This window comes from Nicotiana tabacum, chromosome 17 (genome assembly GCF_000715075.1).
Source record: "Nicotiana tabacum cultivar K326 chromosome 17, ASM71507v2, whole genome shotgun sequence".
NCBI lineage: Eukaryota > Viridiplantae > Streptophyta > Magnoliopsida > Solanales > Solanaceae > Nicotiana > Nicotiana tabacum.
The window spans coordinates 56,665,560-56,685,137 of NC_134096.1; positions in this window are offsets into that span (position 1 = coordinate 56,665,560).

Here is a 19,578-nt window from a genome sequence, read left to right on the forward strand (position 1 = left end):
ACCCGAATATACGCCCAAGTCCAAAATCATCATACAAACCTATTGGAACCTTCAAATCCCGATTCCGACGTCGTTTACTCAAAAGTCAACCCTTAGTTAATTTTTCTAACTTAAATCTTCCGGATTTAGAATTTTCTTTCCAAATCAACTCCGAACTTCCCAAAATTCAATTTCGACCACACGTACAACTCATAATACATGAAGTGAAGCTACTCAAGGCCTAAACCCATTGGACAACGTGCTAGAGCTCAAAATGACCGGTCGGGTCATTACATTCTCCTCTACTTAGACATACGTTCGTCCTCGAACATGATAAAACCTGCTTCAGAGTTTTCCAAAATCATTGTTTAACACATCGTGCACCTACCCGTTCCCCCACAATCTAGTTGAACATTTTAGATCGAGTCAGACTAGAGATCCTCCATTTTATTTAGTCAATAAGCCCTAGAACCAAATTCCAACCTCCTAATTTATCTACAAGACTTTATTCTAACATACGAACATCGTACCAATCACCACACACTGTACCAAAACATGATCATGCACCTATGCTGAATCACACCATGCACCACATAAGTCGGTTGTCCATAATAACATCCCCTGACCACAATTGCTGCGATTTCACAAATTCGATGCCCACAACATACCTCCTAACACATATAAGTCCTGTTCCAACTCTTGCAATACTGCCACGACGAAAACGATGTCTAGAAACTCATAAACACCTGCCGAATCAATAATTCATAGAGTCTCTCCTCCTGACAAGAACCATTACCTTATTTTGAACTGAATAACGATATTTCCTCTTTAATATACCTTATATAAATCTGATTGCACTAATTTCAGGTCCAATAATCTCGTCTTACCCAGTATAAACTGCTCAGGCAATAATCCATCTCAAACACTACTGAAATCTCATATGACGCCAACAATGCGCGAATAAGTTACAAACTTGAATGTGATATATAAGGGAAAATGAATTCTAGAAAGGACCTACCCAGCCTTAACGAATAAGGCGGTTGAACAGACGCTATAAACCCTTCTCTGAGAATAGGAAACAAAATACATAAGAATAGATATAGGGGACCGTACTCAACATCTCACTATTACAGCGTGCAACCCGATCCTCACATGATACCGTTATGGCATGCAACCCGATCCAAACGTGATACCATTGCGACGTGCAACCCGATTCAAACAACGTACCCGTGGTGGCGTTCCACCCGATCCGAACATAACAATCAAGAAGAAAACACATATCAATCTGTACCGCTTATACTTACGAAACGTCCAAATAGCGACCACAAGCACACCAAGAGCATAATACAATTCTTGGGGAGACGAATGGTGTCATACGCTACGAAACCCAAGAACAACTAAGGTGCAATAAATGACCTGCATCTAAAGAGACATCCTTCTCATATACCACCACGAGATACATGGGAGCCTAACAAGTGTGTGAAAAGTCAATCCGTCTCACAACCCACGTTGCACAATATACATTACACGGAATAGCCGATGATGAAAATAACGTCCAATATCCGACAACTCCTCTGTAAGCAATGCTATGCTGAATGAACACATCCGACCTAGCGTAGAGCTCACATTCACATTATACCCACCAACATACCTCAAACCGATTCTAATCATACCATACTGAGCTAATACCCTTCCAAGGATCCACAATGGCCCTATTCGTGATACACACAAGCAACTGTCCCAATCCGAAACAAACTACCACATTAATGATAGTACCAAAATCTACATACTTGGTCTCAATATTTAACAATCGAGTGACTGGCATATCACACTTATACAAATCTACCTGTGGGGTACGCTCCCACAATATTTCGCACCAGGTCGCAAAATATGCGCCTCGATACAACCAATCATACTAATTTTGTAAGGCAAACCACAATCCGCAATTCAATACACAATACCTCTTCCACAAACCACCATTCTCATGTGACACTAAAGAAAATGCCAGCTTACTTTTAACATCTGAATTCTCCTCTGCCCATCCGAGCTCGTGACATTCTTACAACACCGAACCGCAACCTTGATCCTCAATTTTCAAATTCCCTTACCGCTCACTGCACCTATCATGCCGCAATGCGAGAACACCAGAATTCATCATAATCCTTGAATTACTAGTAAAATAAACACTTCATTGGCTAGAAGACTTTTCACTTAGCTCGTTTCAGAAGAACCAATGCAACTCGCAACTGAATTCCCAAACCGTAGAAAATACAAACCTCGAGTCGTGATCTAAACTTCCATGACTCTTCCGGGAATCCATCTACGAGAATGATGCCATTAAAATAAAATACCTCCAAAATCAATCAAGTTGTGGTGGTTGTCGAGCCCGCACGTACAACCTCAAACCACATGTATAATGTCACACGTTGAAGGGACTGATCAGTGCCACAATCGTGCTGATTCAACCATTATAACCGTCCAATTTCTTCTAATTCACTCTTGACTTGCCTTAGCAATAATAGCAGCTCCATTCAGGAATTATAGTGAAACTCAACAACACTCCTCCTGAGTGACCCACTTCACGAGACCACATTGTCTCAATACCCATGAACCATATGATACCTTCCTCAAGCGCACAATAACATCTCCAACTGGTACACCAATCTGGAAATACCTTCCACAAATCTTAAATTGTTTCTCCTATTTTTCTCCAATATTGCCTCGCAGACCCGATGATAGCATAGAAAATTCCTCAAGTATTCCTCACACTCTGCTGCAAAATCCCGGTCTCCATCCACATAATGAACCCATTAGAACCACTATTGAGGGTCACCAACTCTGACTTGGTCCTGAATATAAGCTAACTCTAGTGTGCTACTGGTACATGAACACCCTCTCAAAGAAGCAACCGGTTGAATTCTTTTTCTTGTACATTACATCCACAAAAATCATAAACTCTGAGTCTTCCCAAAACCTGCACCTCAATCAATAAGGCGAAATATAGCACACATTCATCAACTTTATTCCTCGACTTACCCCTGATATGTTTTTTATTTTCTTAGTGATAATAACCCACCAATACACCGATAACTAGAAACATGCACAAGAAGATAACCACACAATCCAATCGTAGACGGTGGGGCTCCCCCACTTAGAATTAAGCTACACTTACATAAACCTAGAACCCACAAAGATTCCTCATTCCCAATTACCATGATCTCGCACTTTTAACCAGCCAAATTTCTCGAAATCTCTTGTTAGATTTCTCATGAATAGTCTGAATTATCATCCACGACCGTATATTTGACCTTCTGCCGGGTAGTAAGTAGAACTACTCATAGAACTTTATCAAAGTCACATAACTGCTAATTATGCTCATAGGAGATCACTCACATGTGGAATTCCTTACCGACATCTTCCAACGATGCTGCACTGGGTACAACTACCACAAAATCAGTAAATTCTCCTGAGCCTATGCTCATTCACCAACTCTATAAGTCTGCTCTTTCCCCATTGACATCAACTAAGATTTCAACAATACCTTCCGAACTCAAGTCATATTACATCTGAAATGATAATCAAATCTTTATACCCCTCTTCATTTCAAGCAACTCGTTTCTGGCATATTCAATATTTCTTCGTACTGTAACCATCATTCCAAATAAAATTCATAGACCAATTCACCTTCCATCACGATTCCCAAACTGTTCTACACTTTCTCAAGGCACGTGGCTATCCTACCACAGAATCCATATGCTAATATGCCACTCTTACTTTTAAACCATCCATCTTAAGCAACTCCTTGACCTCTGTTGTTCATACTTGACCTGCTAGTAACTCAACTACCGCGAGACACTTCCTACCATGTCCTCCCTCATACTTTGCTGCCCAAATGCTACCTTAGACCAACTCCATATCTGTAGCACATGAACTAATGAATTTCTACCATCTCAAAACCTCCTGGAAGATCATCTTTCTCGAGCCATCAACACTAGAATCACCAATTCAATCCGGAACCGTTACACACTGCTATCTCTGACAATCGCGTCTTAGGCACCATTTCACAATACCCTGCCCAAAAGGTAAAAATCAGAGAAGACCATAACACCGACGAACCGTAATGCGATCAAAAAGGGATGATGACACCACATCATAACGAGCAAGGCATCGCACATGCTGTTCCGCTTCCATGGCTCGTGGATCACTTCTGTGATCTCACACCTGCGGATGCCCATGTGCAGGTGCGGTTGCAGCACAAGTTGGAAGCTTCAGCTGCTGCTCCAAATTCCAAAATTTGTCTGGGCCTCGTCCGGTTAACACCTAAGGCCCCCAAGGCCCCGCCCGAACATACTATCAAGTTTGAAATCATAATACAGACTCGCTCGAACACTCAGAATATGTAAAACAACATCAAAACTAAAATTGTACCTCAAGCAAAATTCATTCAACTTACGATTTTCAAATTCTTCAAACTTACTCCAAATGTGCTGAAACATACTTATACTACTCGAAATGACACCAAATTTTGTGTGCAAGTCTTAAATCACCATACAGAACTATTCCTAGGATCGGAATTTCATACGGATCTCGATTACTCCAAAACCTACTCCAAACCAAATTTAAAGAACCTTAAAACCTTCAAGTAGCTAGTTTTCTTTATTAAGCGTTGAAATGCTTCCGGGTTGTCCAAAAGCCGATTCGAACATACTCCCAATTCCAAAATCATCATACGAACCTATTGGAACCATCAAATCCCGATTTCGGGGTCATTTTCTAAAAATATTGACCGAAGTTAAACTTGGCCTTTTAATGCCAAACTAAGGAACTAAGTGTTCCGATTTCAACCAGAACACTTCCAAATCCTGAACGAACCATCCCCGCAAGTCATAAAACAGTAAAAGCAGATACGAGGAGTTTTATTTAGGGGAACGGGGTTCTAAAATTCAAGACGACTGATTGTGTCGTTACATTCTCCACCTCTTAAACAAAAGTTCATCCTCGAAGGGGTTTAGAATTATTCCTGTAGTGCTGAATAAGTGTGGATATATGCTCCTCATGTCTTTCTCGGCCTCCCAAGTCGCTTCCTCAACTGGTCAGCCCCTCCACTAGAATCTTACAGCAGAAATCTTCTTGGACCTCAACTGGCAAACCTGTCTATCAACAATGGCAATTGGCTCCTCTTCAAAACCCAAGCTCTTATCTAGCTGAACTGGGCTGAAGTATAACACATGGAACATGTCGGCATGATAATTTTGAAGCATAGACATATGGAAAACCGGATGAACTCTCGATAGACTGGGAGGCAAAGCAAGCTCGTAAGCAACCTCCCCAACTTATCTCAGCACCTCAAATGGGCCTATAAACCTTCAAGAGAACTTTTCCACCCACCATAAACGATAAACCACATGCTTTCTAATCGACGTAACTCTTCTGTCTGGACTGTGTTATACGAAATCGCTCCTGAATCAACTTTACCTTTTCCAAGGCATCCTTCACCAAATCAGTACCATATAACTTAGCCTAACCGGGCTCAAACCATCCGATGGGCGAACGACATCGTCAACCATATAAATCCTCAAATGGAGCCATCTCGATGCTCGATTAGTAACTGTTATTATAAGCAAACTCGACCAAAGGCAAGAAATGGTCCCACTGACCTCCGAAGTCAATCATACATGCCCTGAGCATATCTTCTAAGATCTAAACGGTTCGCTCCGAATTCCCTTAGGTCTGCGGATGAAAGGCTGTGCTGAGCTCTACAGGGTCCCCAGTTCACTCTATACTACTCTCCAGAAATGTGAAGTAAACTGAGTGCCTCTTTCTGATATGATGGAAATTGGCACACCGTGCAACCGAACTATCTTCTGAATATAAATCTGGGCCAACCTGTCTGAAGTATATGTAGTCACAACCGGAATGAAATGTGCCGACTTAGTCAATCTATCGACTAATGACCCAAACTGCATCAAACTTCCACAAGGTCTGAGACAACCCAACTACAAAGTCCATAGTAATGTGTTCCCATTTCCACTCCGGTATAGTCATCTGCTGAAGTAGGCCACCTGGCCTCTGGTGCTCATATTTATCTTGCTAGAAATTTAGGCACCTAGCTACATACTCAACTATGTTCTTTTTCATCTTCCGCTACCAATAATGCTGCCTTAGGTCACGATACATTTTTGTAGCACCTAGATGAATAGGATACCGAGAACTGTGTGACTCATCTAGGATCATTTTCCTCAGTCCATCCACACATAGACGATCCTAGAGTCGCAGAACACTATCCTTGCCAATAGTAACTTCCTTGGAACCACCCCGTAGTACAGTTTCTCTAAGAACCAATAAGTGTGGATCATCAAACTGGCAAGCCTTGATCTGCTCAAATAGTAAAGACTGGGCCACAACACATGTAAGAACTCATTTGGGCTCTGAAATATCCAGCATCACAAGTCTGTTAGCTAAGGACTGAATATCCAAAGCTAATGGCTTCTCCTCTGCTGAAATAAAAGCCAAACTACCCATACTCTCCGCCTTTCTACTCAAGGCATCTACAACTACATTTTCTTTGCTCAGATGATATAGGATAGTAATATTATAATACTTTAGTAACTCAAGCCACATACGTTGCCTCAAATTTAGGTCCCTCTGCTTGAACAAATGCTGCAAATTGCGATGATCAGTGTAAACTTCACAAGACACCCCATAAAGATAATGCCTCCAAATCTTAAGGGCGTGAACAGTCGCACCTAACTCCAAATCATGTACTGGGTAATTATTCTCGGGGGGCTTCAACTGATGTGAATCATATGAAATAACTCGCCCATACTACATTAATACAAAACCCAAACCAACACGTGAAGTGTCACAATACACTATATACATCCCCAAACCGGAAGGCATACCTAACATTGGGGTTGTAGTCAATGTTGTGCTGAGCTTCTGAAAGATCACCTCACAATCATCAGACCATTGGTACGGAGAACCCGTCTGGGTTAATTTGGTCAAAGGTGCTGCAACAAATGAAAAACCTTCCACGAACCGACAATAATAACCCGCTAACCCTAGGAAACTCCTGATCTCAGTCGCTGAAGTGGGACGATGCCGATTCTGAACTACCTCGATCTTTTTGGGATCAACTTTAATACCCTCGCCCGATACAATATGCCCCAAAAATACTACAGAATCTAGCCAAAATTTACGTTTAGAGAACTTAGCATATAGCTTTTGTTCCCGCTATGTCTGAAGCACCACTCTCATATGCTGCTCGTGCTCCTCCTTACTACGCGAGTAGATCAAAATGTTATCAATAAAGACAATGACAAACAAATCAATATATGGCCTGAATACCCTGTTCATCAAATCCATAAACGTTGTTGGGGCGTTAGTTAAACCGAAAGACATCACCAGAAACACATAATGACCATATCAAATCCTGAATCTTCAATTGATGGTACCCCGACCTCAAGTCAATCTTAGAGAACACCCTAAAACCCTGCAACTGGTCAAATAGATCATCAATACGCGACAACGAGTACTTATTATTAATGGTGACTTTGTTCAATTGGCGATAGTCAATACATATTCGCATAGTTCCATCCTTTTTCTTCACAAATAATACTGGTGCACCCTAAGGAGATACACTCGGTCTAAAGAACCCTTTGGCTAGTAACTCCTCAAGTTGTTCTTTTAACTCTTTCAATTATTTCGGAGCCATGCGATACGGTGGAATAGATATAGGATAGGTATCTGGAGCCAAGTCAATACAGAAATCAATATCACGATCTAGTGGCATATCTGAAAGATCTGCAGGAAATACACCGGAGAACTCCCAAACTACAGGAACTGAATCAATCGTCGGAGTCTCTGCAGTTGTGTCCCAAACATAGGTTAGATAAGCCAAACAACCCTTCTCGACCATGTGTCGAGATTTTAGAAAGGAAATAACCTGATTAAATGTGCTGACAGAAGAACCCTTCCACTTCAATTTAGGTAACACTGGAATCGCCAAGGTAATAGTATTGGCATGGAAATCTAGGATGGCATGATATGGGGATAACTAGTCCATGCCCAAGATGAACTTGAAGTCAGTCATCTCAAGAAGTAAAAGATCTGCTCTAGTTTCAGAACCACAGAATATAACAATGCAAGACCGATAGATCTGATCCATAATAACCTAATCTCCTACATGAGTGGACACATAAACAGGAGTACTCAAGGACTCATAAGAAACACTAGTAAATGAGCAAACAGAGATGACACATATGAATATGTAGACACTGGATCAAATAATATGGAGGCATCTTTGCCGCAGATAGAAATAATACCTGTGATCACGGCATCTAAGGCCTTGGAATTTGATCTGGCCGGAAAAGCATAGAACCGAGCTGGAGTGCCACATGATTGGCCTCCATTTCTAATACGGGCCCTTCCCACCTGCCCTCAACCTCTGGGTGGCCGAACAACTGGTGGAGCAACTGGTTCGGTAATCATAGGGTGCTGACCCTGCTGCACTGGTCTACCCCGAAGCCTGGGCAGAATCTCTGCATATGGCTGAAATCCCCACACTCAAAAAAACCTCTCGGTGTGATGGGCTGCTGATTTGAAGTCTTGCCCTGGTGACCAGAATACCCACTGTAGGAACACGGAATGACCGGTGGGAGGTAAGAGCTCTCTGGCATATCATTGAAATAAGTTGCTCTGGAGCACCCCGAGGAGGCGGTGGTGCTGGATATGGGGGGCTGCTGGACTGCCCTCTCTTGAACTGACCTCTACCCCCAGACGGGGTACCTCTGAACTCTCCAGAATACCTAAACCGCTTATCTCTCATAACCTGCTCTTAGATAACCTCGCCTCATAATCAGTCACTGACATCTGCTATCATGCAGTTGATATGTACTAAGTATCTTTCTCTTATTCTCTCATAGATGGTGAGAACGTGCACTAATGAGGTTCCAGACCAGTGAATAACTAATCCCCAGATGGTAGAGGCTGAGGCAGAGTCCGAGCGAGGGCTCTATCCCGTGGTAGGGGACGAGGACATCCCGAAGTTGTTCCAGTTATGCCACCAGTGGAGTATCCTATTATCGAAGAGTAAGGCAAGGTGCCCGCAGCCGATATCCTCATATTGTGCAGTCTGTCCCTGCACCGATCAATGAAGTCCGGTGATTCGCATATCGCTCACCCCCAAAGACAAGATGATATAGTCTAGTCTATCTGCCCAATAGCTTCTGCGGTTCGGCGACCGCAGCTGGTCTGGGATCAGGTGTAGATGCTGCCACTAAATGGGCTCCACCCATGGGTAGTGCACCCTAAGTCTAATATACAGCAGTTGCCTACCCATGGGCATGTTCGGTAGGGGTCTGTGCTCCCCCACCTGCCTGAGATGTGGCTCGGTCTGTCGAAAATAAACCGACCTAATTCATAGTGTCTATGAACCGCAGCATATGACCCATGACCTCCTGAAATCCCGGTGCGGATGTGAAATCCACCCGAGCTGACTCGACTGCGGGCACCTCGCCTTGCTCCTCGATAATAGGATCCTCTACTAGATCCACTGGTGGTATAACTGGAACAACTATGGGACATCCTCATCACCTACTAGAGGCTGGAGCCCTCGCTCGACCTCTAACAACTGGGGGAGCAGCTCTTCTCTGGTCTGGAACCTCATTAGAGCGCGTTCTCACCATCTGTGAGAGAATAAGAGAAATATACTTAGTACACATCAACTACACAATAGGAGATGAAGAAAGGTAGTTTCCTAACACCCTATAGCCTCTCGAAAATAAGTACAAACGTCTCCGTAGCGATCCGCAAGACTCTATTAGGCCTGCTTATAACTTGTGAGACCTACATGAACCTAGTGCTCTGATACCATATTGTCACGACCCAATTTCACCTATAGGCCGTGATGGCGACAAACATCACTGCTAGGCAAGCCAACTAGTGAATTAAATATAAATTATTTCCTTAAATAATTCTCTGAGTAATTAAACTCTTCTAGTAGATGGGCTCCGAATAATTCTCCGAGAAAAATATCAACGGTTCTGATTAAATAAAAACCAAGAAAAATAGTCCAAATCCCATTTCTACCAGTGTGTGTGTCAAGACCTAGTGTCACAAGTATTTGAGCATCTAGTAGATTAAACAAAAATTATTAAAAAGTTATCTGAAATAAAGTAGACAGAATACAAATACAAGAAGAGGCACTAGCTGCTGTAGGACGACATAGAAAAGCAGCTCACCACTATGCCTCGGGGTATCGTGGATGCGCTCTAGTAGGACCACCTAAAACTCATGTCTTAGTTCCTGCACCAAAAGTGCAACAAGTGTAACATGAGTACGTAATCAATGTGTGCCTAGTAAGTATCAAGTCTAATCTCGAAGAAGTACTGACGAGAGGTCGACTTTGACACTCACTAAGGGTCAATAATATTAAAAAAGAAATATTTAAATAAACATGATTTATGTGAATAACAATAATTTCCTTAACAAGCAGAAATAATTAATTCCTTCCATTTCAATAATTTCCAATTTATCAATTAGCTTCACAATCTGCAATAAAATGTCAAGGTATTGTGAAATTATTATTATTATTAGGCAAGATTTCTGTCGAGGTCGTTCGGCCCGGTCCAGAGTGTCATGTACACTGCCGAGGGACGTGCGGCACAATCCATAGATACATCTATACTGCCGACGCATTCGGCCCGCTCCACAAGAAAGGAGGAAATTTTCTTATGAACCTCCAGAATGAGAAGTTATTATAAGGCTAACACTTAAGGATGTACAATTTCTATTAACAGTCAAATAATTTGCACAAAAATTCAAGTATTTGAAATTTTGATATTTTACTAATTCCTCTAATAATTTAAAATATAATTCGAGTATTTTAATTTAACAATGGATACAATTATCACAAGTAATTCATTATTTGAGTCCTAAACTACCCGGACATAGAATAATTAGTAGCCACATATGAAATTTCGTCACCTTGTGCGTACACAGCCCCCACAATTAGCAATAATTATTAATTTAAATCACCTACGGGGAAATTTTCCTCTTACAAGGTTAGACAAGAGACTTACCTTGTCTCAAAGTCGACTTCCCGATCACAACGTCGTGTTAAAGTCTCAATTCGATGCCGAAAAATTTGAAACTATCCAAATGTTATACAAAATAATTAATAATGGCTCAATAATTTGAAATTAGACTATTAAATTAATTACCCGACCCGAAATGGTAAAATTTCTAAAATTCACTCTGGGCCCACGTGCCCGGATTTCGGAAATGTTCGGAGGAAATCGTTACTCATAATCGCAAGAACTCAAATATACAATTTCCATCCAATTCCATAACCATTTTCGTGGTTAAAATCTCATTTTTATCAAAACCTAGGTTTTTCATCTAAACTCTTGATTCCACGATCTACAGGTCATAATCTACCCATAATCTATGTATTTAACTCAAAGTGTGTAGAATTAACTTACCTTCAAGTTGCTAGTTGAAATTCCCTCTCAAAAAGCTCCAAAATTGCCCAAGAATGGAGGAAGTATGGGCAAATATGACTGAACCTTTCGCACCTCCGAGGAGCCCTCCGCTTTTGCGGAACATCTGCGGCTCCAGGTGTGCATCTGCGTGCATGGCCAACAACCCCATTTCTGCACCTGCGACTCCTTCACCGTAGAAGCGGTTTTCGCTTCTCCACACATTTCTTCGCTTCTACGGTGCCCAGCCACCCATCCTTTTTCCGCTTCTGTGAGCAAGGCGACGCACCTTCCGTTTCGCTTCCGCAGCTCGTGGCTCGCTTCTGTGAGCTCGCATCTGCGACTGCCCATGCGCATGTGTAGTTGCAGTAGAAGCTGGAAGCTTCAGCTACTGGTCCAAATTCCAAAATTGGTCTGAGCCTCGTCCGGTTAACACCCGAGGCCCCCGGGGTCCCGCCCGAACATACCAACATGTTTGAAATCATAAAACTAGCTCGAACACTTGGAACGTGTAAAACAACATCAATACTAAGAATCGTACAACAACATTACAAATGAATAAATTCCAAACAACAACAACAACTCATTATAATCTCACTAGTGGGGTCTGAAGAGGGTAGTGTGTACGCAGACCTTACCCCTACCCTGGGGTAGAGAGGTTGTTTCCGATAGACCCTCACCTCCCTCCCTCCAAAAACTCCCCACCTTGCTCTTGGGGTGACTCGAACTCACAACCTCTTGGTTGGAAGTGGAGGGTGCTCACTACTAGAGCAACCCACTCTTGTCGTAAAACTAAGAATCGTACCTCAAACCAAATTGATTCAACTTAAAATTTTCAAATTCTTGAAACTTACTTCGAATGTGCCGAAACATACTTAAACTACTCGTAATGACACCAAATTTTGCTTGCAAGTGTTAAATCACCATACGGAATCATTACAAGGCTCTGAATTTCAAACGGACCTCGATTACTCCAAAACCTACTCCAAACCAAATTTAAAGAACCTTAAAACCTTCAAATAGCTAGTTTTCACTATTAAGCGCTGAAACGCTCCCGGGTTGTCCAAAACTCAATTCGAATATACGCCCAAGTCCAAAATTATCATAAAAACATATTGGAATCGTCAAATTGTGATTCCGGGGTCGTTTTCTAAAAATGTTGACCGATGTCAAACTTGGCCTTTTAAAGCCAAACTAAGGAACTAAGTGTTCCGAATTCAACCTGAACACTTCCAAATCCGAACCAACCATCCCCGCAAGTCATAAAATAGTAAAAGCACATGCGGGGAGTTTTATTTATGGGAATGAGGTTCTAAAAGTTAAAACGACCGATTGGGTCATTACACCGAGTTCAGGCCATTCCCCGAGAGGTGAAACGCATCATGTAAGTAAAAACTTTCCTTCGAATGTTGATTCTGTGTTCATCCCCTTTTTTCTCATTGGTATTTGTGGTGGTGCAACTGTTGCCCGAGTCCCAAATATTGTTCCTTGACTCAAGGAGTGGGTCGAAGGTATCATCTCACAGATGCCCTACTCCAAGCGCTCATGGCACAAACTGTTGAAGGGCGGTTAGGAGGCCCGTTCTCATGGTAAGATATTTCCCGAGTAGGTTGTGTTGATATCCAATTTTGCCCTCATATTTTTCAAATAGTATATATACTTTGAAAATGTCATTTTAAATTATTACTTAATTTATAAGAGTTATGCAAGTATTTTCTATAATTTTTCATAATATTTAGAGCTTTAAAATTGATTACTTTGCATTTAAATTACTTGATTATTTATTAATTATCCCTTTTAATTATTTTGAGATGACTTAATCATCTAAATTTATTATTTGTATCCACATATAGGCTTCATAATATTTTACCTCATTTTACATAATTATATTAGTATTTTAGGCTATTTACAAAATTTTGCAATAATAGCCTATGTGCTACGCATAATTACATTTTTCACATTATCTTTTTCGCCAAATAGCATTTTTATATTTTTGTATTGTTAACTTATTTTCAATCAATTTGTTGCGCAAGTGATATTTTATTATCTATGATATAGTTTTACAAATTATTTTATTAACAATTTTCGTGTATTTTAATTTGTAGCCCAATTTTAAGTTACTTTCGGACCAAAATCAAGGCCCAAACACCTTACCCAATACCCCAAGATGCCCTGGCCCAAACCAAATAACATTTTTTATTTCAACGCGGTCGGGATACATTTACTCGACCCGCCCCACTTCCCTTTAATCACGGCCGTTGATCTCAGATGATCAACGACCCATAATAATCCCTACCCTTTCCTTATACCCCTTTTACCCTAAAACACTAACCCATTTCCCTTACCCCAGCCGCCCTTGCATTCTCTCATCTCCACTCTCACATTAAACCCTAGCCGACCATGGAGATCCCTGCTTATTCTTTCCTTATACGCGTCCATACACGGGTTTACTTACCTTTCTTGCTACTATTACTCACTTTATGGTAACTTTCGTTACTATTTCACTTACGGCAAGCCAGATTCTCACAAATCCGGCTTTGATTATATGGTTCGACTCCAACTAGGGTTTGGATTCCGATTGTTTTTTTACTAGTCCTATTACAGATTGCATGCGATATTTTCCTTCCTGATTTAGGTTAATATGATTGTTTTCCATGTTTGTCCGTCTTAATTTGAACACTATATAAAACCCTTTCCAATTTCCCCTTTGCACGGACCTTAGTCACTGAAATTAACTACTATTACTCTCTTATTCTCTCATTCTATATACTATTCTGAAATTTGAGACCTTGACCGGCCGAAAGCCAAGGCTGTCGGAAATTCGATTGTTGCTCTTTCTCAGTGCGAGCATTGCTCGGGGTTCACTTGAAATCCTTGGAAACTCGGACGCATTGGAATTTTGGGTGTTGTTGTTATTTTGCTATTAATGATTATAGTACTGCTGGAAATTGTTCTTCTTACTTACTTGTCCGTTAATTTGTAACTGGTAAGTACTTTGACTCTTGCAATTCTGTTCTTAGTTGTGGTCATGACATGAATACTATGCTTGTTCGAATTTTCTGAACCTATGTGATTACAACATGTTGTTGTATTTGTTTTCAATCCTATCTATTTCAAAGCTAACCTATAGTACTGTATTCTTTAGCATCAAAAATTGGTTAAATCTTACACTTGGATATCAGCCCACTGTATACATATTTCGACAATCTTGAACCTACTTACTCCACTATGTTTATGCATACATGAGTTTCCTATGTATGTTGCTTGCTCATATTCATGTATTGTTCTGAACTATTGTGTTAAAACTTTAGGGTACTTACTCATGCCCAGATTTTGCTCGACTTTACTTCTCTATGCCAAGTCATTTAAGCTTAACTTGCTACTTGATCATGTCTGTATTCTAAACCCTTCAGACAAAACATGCTACTCGTGAACCCAATTCCTCATTATGGTTGCTTGCTTATACCGTCCTATTTTGTACACTCATATCTGCTAATGCTAGGATTGCTCAAGTTTAATGCCTAGGGAATCTTTGATGTGCAAAACTAAACTTGCTATATGTGATCAATTTGTATTAAACACTTGTTTGTTCACTAATTATGGTGTTGATTTTGTGATACTGTTGATCCTGAGCTTTTGTATTAGGTTTCTTTAGTAACACCCCTACTTGTCATGAATTGGTCTATAACTCTTGCTTATGCCCTACCTTGAATCCTTATGAAGACTGAAGTGATATCTACCCCAAAGGGGAGTCTCTCGAGCATGTCATTATCGTTTGTTATTCCATGATCAACTCCTTGCTTTGTGGATTCATGTTTCCTATAACTACTCTGGTGCATCCTGAGAAATCCATGCTTTGAATTTGTTTGCCTCACATGTGTGCACATTGTAAGGTCTTTGTACATGTGTGTCCTCTTACCTATTAGTTGTCACCCCTAAGGTGACACTTAGAAAACCTTTCTGCTCATGATTGTAACAGTGGGAATCCATGTGTCTTTTCCTGAACCCTGAGCTATTTGAATGACGCGCCTTAGATCCCCATGTTCCTGTTATTAGCTAATAGGTTATGCAAGGCAATTGTTTTCATGTTTGAGTCCTAGCTTATTGGGTTATATGTATTATTGGATCTGAGCATTGATCAGACGAGCTTGCAAGCCTGGATATCGGGCCTGTTAGATATGCAAGAGTACGGCTGATGAAGGCCCAGTAGGGCACTACTGGGTTATTTTTTACTTGTGTTGGGCCTGTAAATGTTGTATTTAGACCTGTAATAACCCTATTAAATTGTATTTATTTTATTGTTCTAACTAGGCCTGTAATAATTTGTAAACAACATCCGGGGTATTAATGAATAGGGGGTTGGGGTATTCTAATACTTGCATGAATGGGTAGAAAACATGCATATAGGGTCTGCGCGATCTATTTGTTGTTTTGTTCACTATGTCTATATGTTATTTAGTTTCATATGTCGTACACTGATAGAAATCATGTCTATAAGGATCACGCGCGCTGCACTTAATTTGTCTAACACTGATACTTTATTCAAATCATGTTAGTTTAAGTAATTGCTGCATTTATTTTCGTATCTACTACTAATGCTTCAGACAACATGTCTATAGTGATCACATGCTTTGCTTAATAGACAACAAGCATATAGGACACTATAAAACACGCCTTTGGTATAATCATCTAGATACCATGACTATAGGATAAACTAATTAATTAGTTGCTTCTATTATTTTCCTTTATAATGCCTCATTTAGATAATATGCCTATAAGGATAAGGTGTTACAAAACCAAGTCTAATTGTCAACTCTTAGAAATCTTGCATATAGGATACTGTCACCCGCCTAGAAAGAATGCCTATATGGATAAAGCGTTTAAAATCAAGCTTAATTGTCAATCCTTAGAAAACCTGCCCATATGATGTGTATCGATCGTTCTGAATTCTACATATCCATCTGCATTAGATATCGTGTCTATAGGACTTACAACACTCTAATTTGCATATACGTGAGAAATTGCGGTACTGCCTATATAATACTGGAATGCAGAATCACGTAGAAATCATGCCTATAGGACTCAATGATTCCAACACGTCATAATGCCATATATTTCCTAACCAAATTTTGTCTGTGTGCTTTTCCTACTTATGTGTGGAGGTTATTTGAGCCCCTTTTATTGCAATTATGTGCAGTCCTATCTATTTTGATTGTCGCCTAATTTTATCATTTTAAGCAATTGAGTTGAGTCTAGAACTACCAAATAGTAGGTCCAAAGCCTCCTGGACCCTAGGCATGGAACTTGTAACGCACACATAGGGTACGACTTAGAATTGAATTAGAACGCTTTTAAGTAAACAACTTCAACATGGTAATCGGGTAGCAGGAGATGATAGTATGTGCCCGCTCAATTATATGATCAACATCTACCTAAAGGAAGTTGCAAAGTATTATTTATATTTCCTGGGGTGATCTTTTAGGCTAAAAAACTTACGACCCCCCTTTTCCCTTATATGCTTGCTAAAGGATTTAGTCACTAAACATAGACCAACACAGTTGTAATCCTTGTGATCTTTAAAACTTGTATCAATTATTCATATAGTTTAATGATATTTTTCCTTACACTGGTTTACGTCATAATAAGACTTTCAACTTTCATATCTTTCTTTACTTATTTGCTCGCGTAGTTTAATCATATAGTGTAAATTTCGGCCAAGAACCACAGTTGTGGACCTCAAAGAGTGCCTAACATCTTCTCCTTGAGGTAATTTGAGCCCTTACCCGATCTTTGGTGGCGTAGACTAGTCAAACAGAGTTATTTTCAAATAGGTTCCCTAACTCACCTTAAAAATCATTAGGTGGAAACTCTTCTCTTTTAACACTTTAACGTCAAAACTCGCTTTCGCGAGAAAACGGGGCACGGCAGGTTGTGTTAGGCTTCTTCTCTCAGCACTGTGTCCTTACTATTTTTTCTTTACTTCCCTTTTGGAGGTTTACCTAAGACTGTCGAGCTTAGGCCCTCGGTTGGGTACGGGGACATACCTGTCGATTCTTCTGCTTCGGGACAGACTGGGGCCACAATAGCAAAGGAGAAAAGAAAAAGGGCCTCGAGTTCACCAAGCTCGAAGAAAAAGAAAATGAGAAGGAGGCTGGTTCGTAAGCCAAAGGAAACCTCCAGCTCCCGAGTGCTTGACTCGGCATCACTCCTCCGGCTGAGAGACGAGCCTGAGAAGGATGGCATCTTCAAGGCCCATGTTCCATCTATCCCCGATGAACGAATGCCAGCCGATGGGGAAGCGACTGAAGTTAATCCCCCTCAAGTTTGTGAGGCTGAAAATGAGGTAAGGGTCGAGGATTTTCAAAATACAGGTCCTGCCCCACCCGGCGATATAGATATTTTGGGATCTCCCTCTTCACGGAATCAATGTTCAATGAAGCCCAAAAAAAAAAGGAGCGATCCCATGAGGAGACCCACGGAGCGGATGATCCCCTCCGAGGATTTTTTGACAGTATAGACTCATCCGTCCAGGAGAATTTTACCGGGTTGGGTGAGTTAGAAGTACCAAGGAAAAGTCCACCTTCAGAGGTTGGCGGGTCAAGCTCGAGCCCAAAATTAACCAACCAGTTGCCCGCTCCGAGCGCGGATCCTGATCAAAATTGGACCGTCATTATCACAGTTCTGGAGGATGCCCAGATCTCTCCGCCCTGGTAGGGATAGCCAGTTACCTCTAGTGTCTGATGACTGAAGAAAACCAAGGCAAAATAAATAAGGTAGACGTGCCACGCATGTTCAACGAAGCACAACAGACGCTGAACTGAGTAACTCTTGATAATACCTAATGATTCTGATATCTCTTATGATATTTGAACTAAGTTTTTTATAATTATAATATATTCCCTCGTATTTGCAAGCATAGATGCTCTACCATGAGACCTTTCTCCAGTTTCGAGATGAGTTGAGCCAACTCAAGGCCGAAGTCAAAGAGCTTACTGAGAAACGATGCATGTATAAACTTCTCAGTGAGCAACGTGAGGGTGAAATCAAGAGCCTCCGAGCCGAGTTGGATGCGGATAAGAAAGAACAAGTTAGTGATAATAAGCTAGACATGGTGTCTAATAGTCAAAATCCATAGGTCCAGCAAAATCTTTATCGGGTTAACTAGCTCCGGGTTGAGATTGACGAAGTCAAGGTCATGATCGAAGAGTGGAAGGGCAAGACGGACCGGTAGGCTTTTGAAAAGGAAACTGCCCGGGAGTAATTGGCCTTTGTGAAGGCTCAACTTTGAGCGATGAGGGAGAAGGTCGAGGCACATTCCCAGAAAATTGAGGACCTCCAGTCTCACCTAGGCTCGGCTACTGCCGATTGGGAGACCCTAGCCAAGGAGCTTAAAGCAGCCATGTCAATGGCTGAAATAGCCAACACCGATGCCGATGAGATGGTGGCCCAATACAACGCCAATGCTGAGGTAGGCCAGGACCGCGTGAAAGACATTGTTGAATATGTGAAGTGGCAGTCCCGAAGGGAGGTCCTCGAGGAGGTTCACGCTTGGGGTTTTGATTTATCGACCGATATCTAAAATGTTAAGGGGCTCAAGGCCCGGGGAAGAAGAAGACTCTGAAGGTTCCGGCGGATCCAGGGACGGAGAAGACTCTGAGGGGTCTGGCGGATCCGGGAACAGAGAAGACCCCGATGGTCCCGATGACAAAGCGGACTCCGGCGAGGACCAGGCTGCTTAGATTTATTGTAGATGTTTTTTCTTTTTGAGGTCGTTTGACCTTTGTAAAAATCTTCCAATATATATATAGAAGCCTTTTTTCCTTCAACAAATTTCATGATTCTTTTTAGCTTTTCTCTTTCCGATTGCAAAGATTCTGAATGCCTTAGCACGTAATAATTAGGTCTTGTTCGGAGGTTTGAATAAGGCTCATTCTCGATATTTCTTTCTCAAGATACATGGGGGCTCGGTACGACAGTAAGATTTTCCTGAAGTATTTACTTAGAATTGTTTAGATTATAATTTTGTCGAAGGTAGCCTTTGAGCCGGTTTAGAAATTTTAAAGGCCTTATATTTTGGTTATGGGACTCGGACGTCTCTCAGCCATTCTAGGATGGCCGC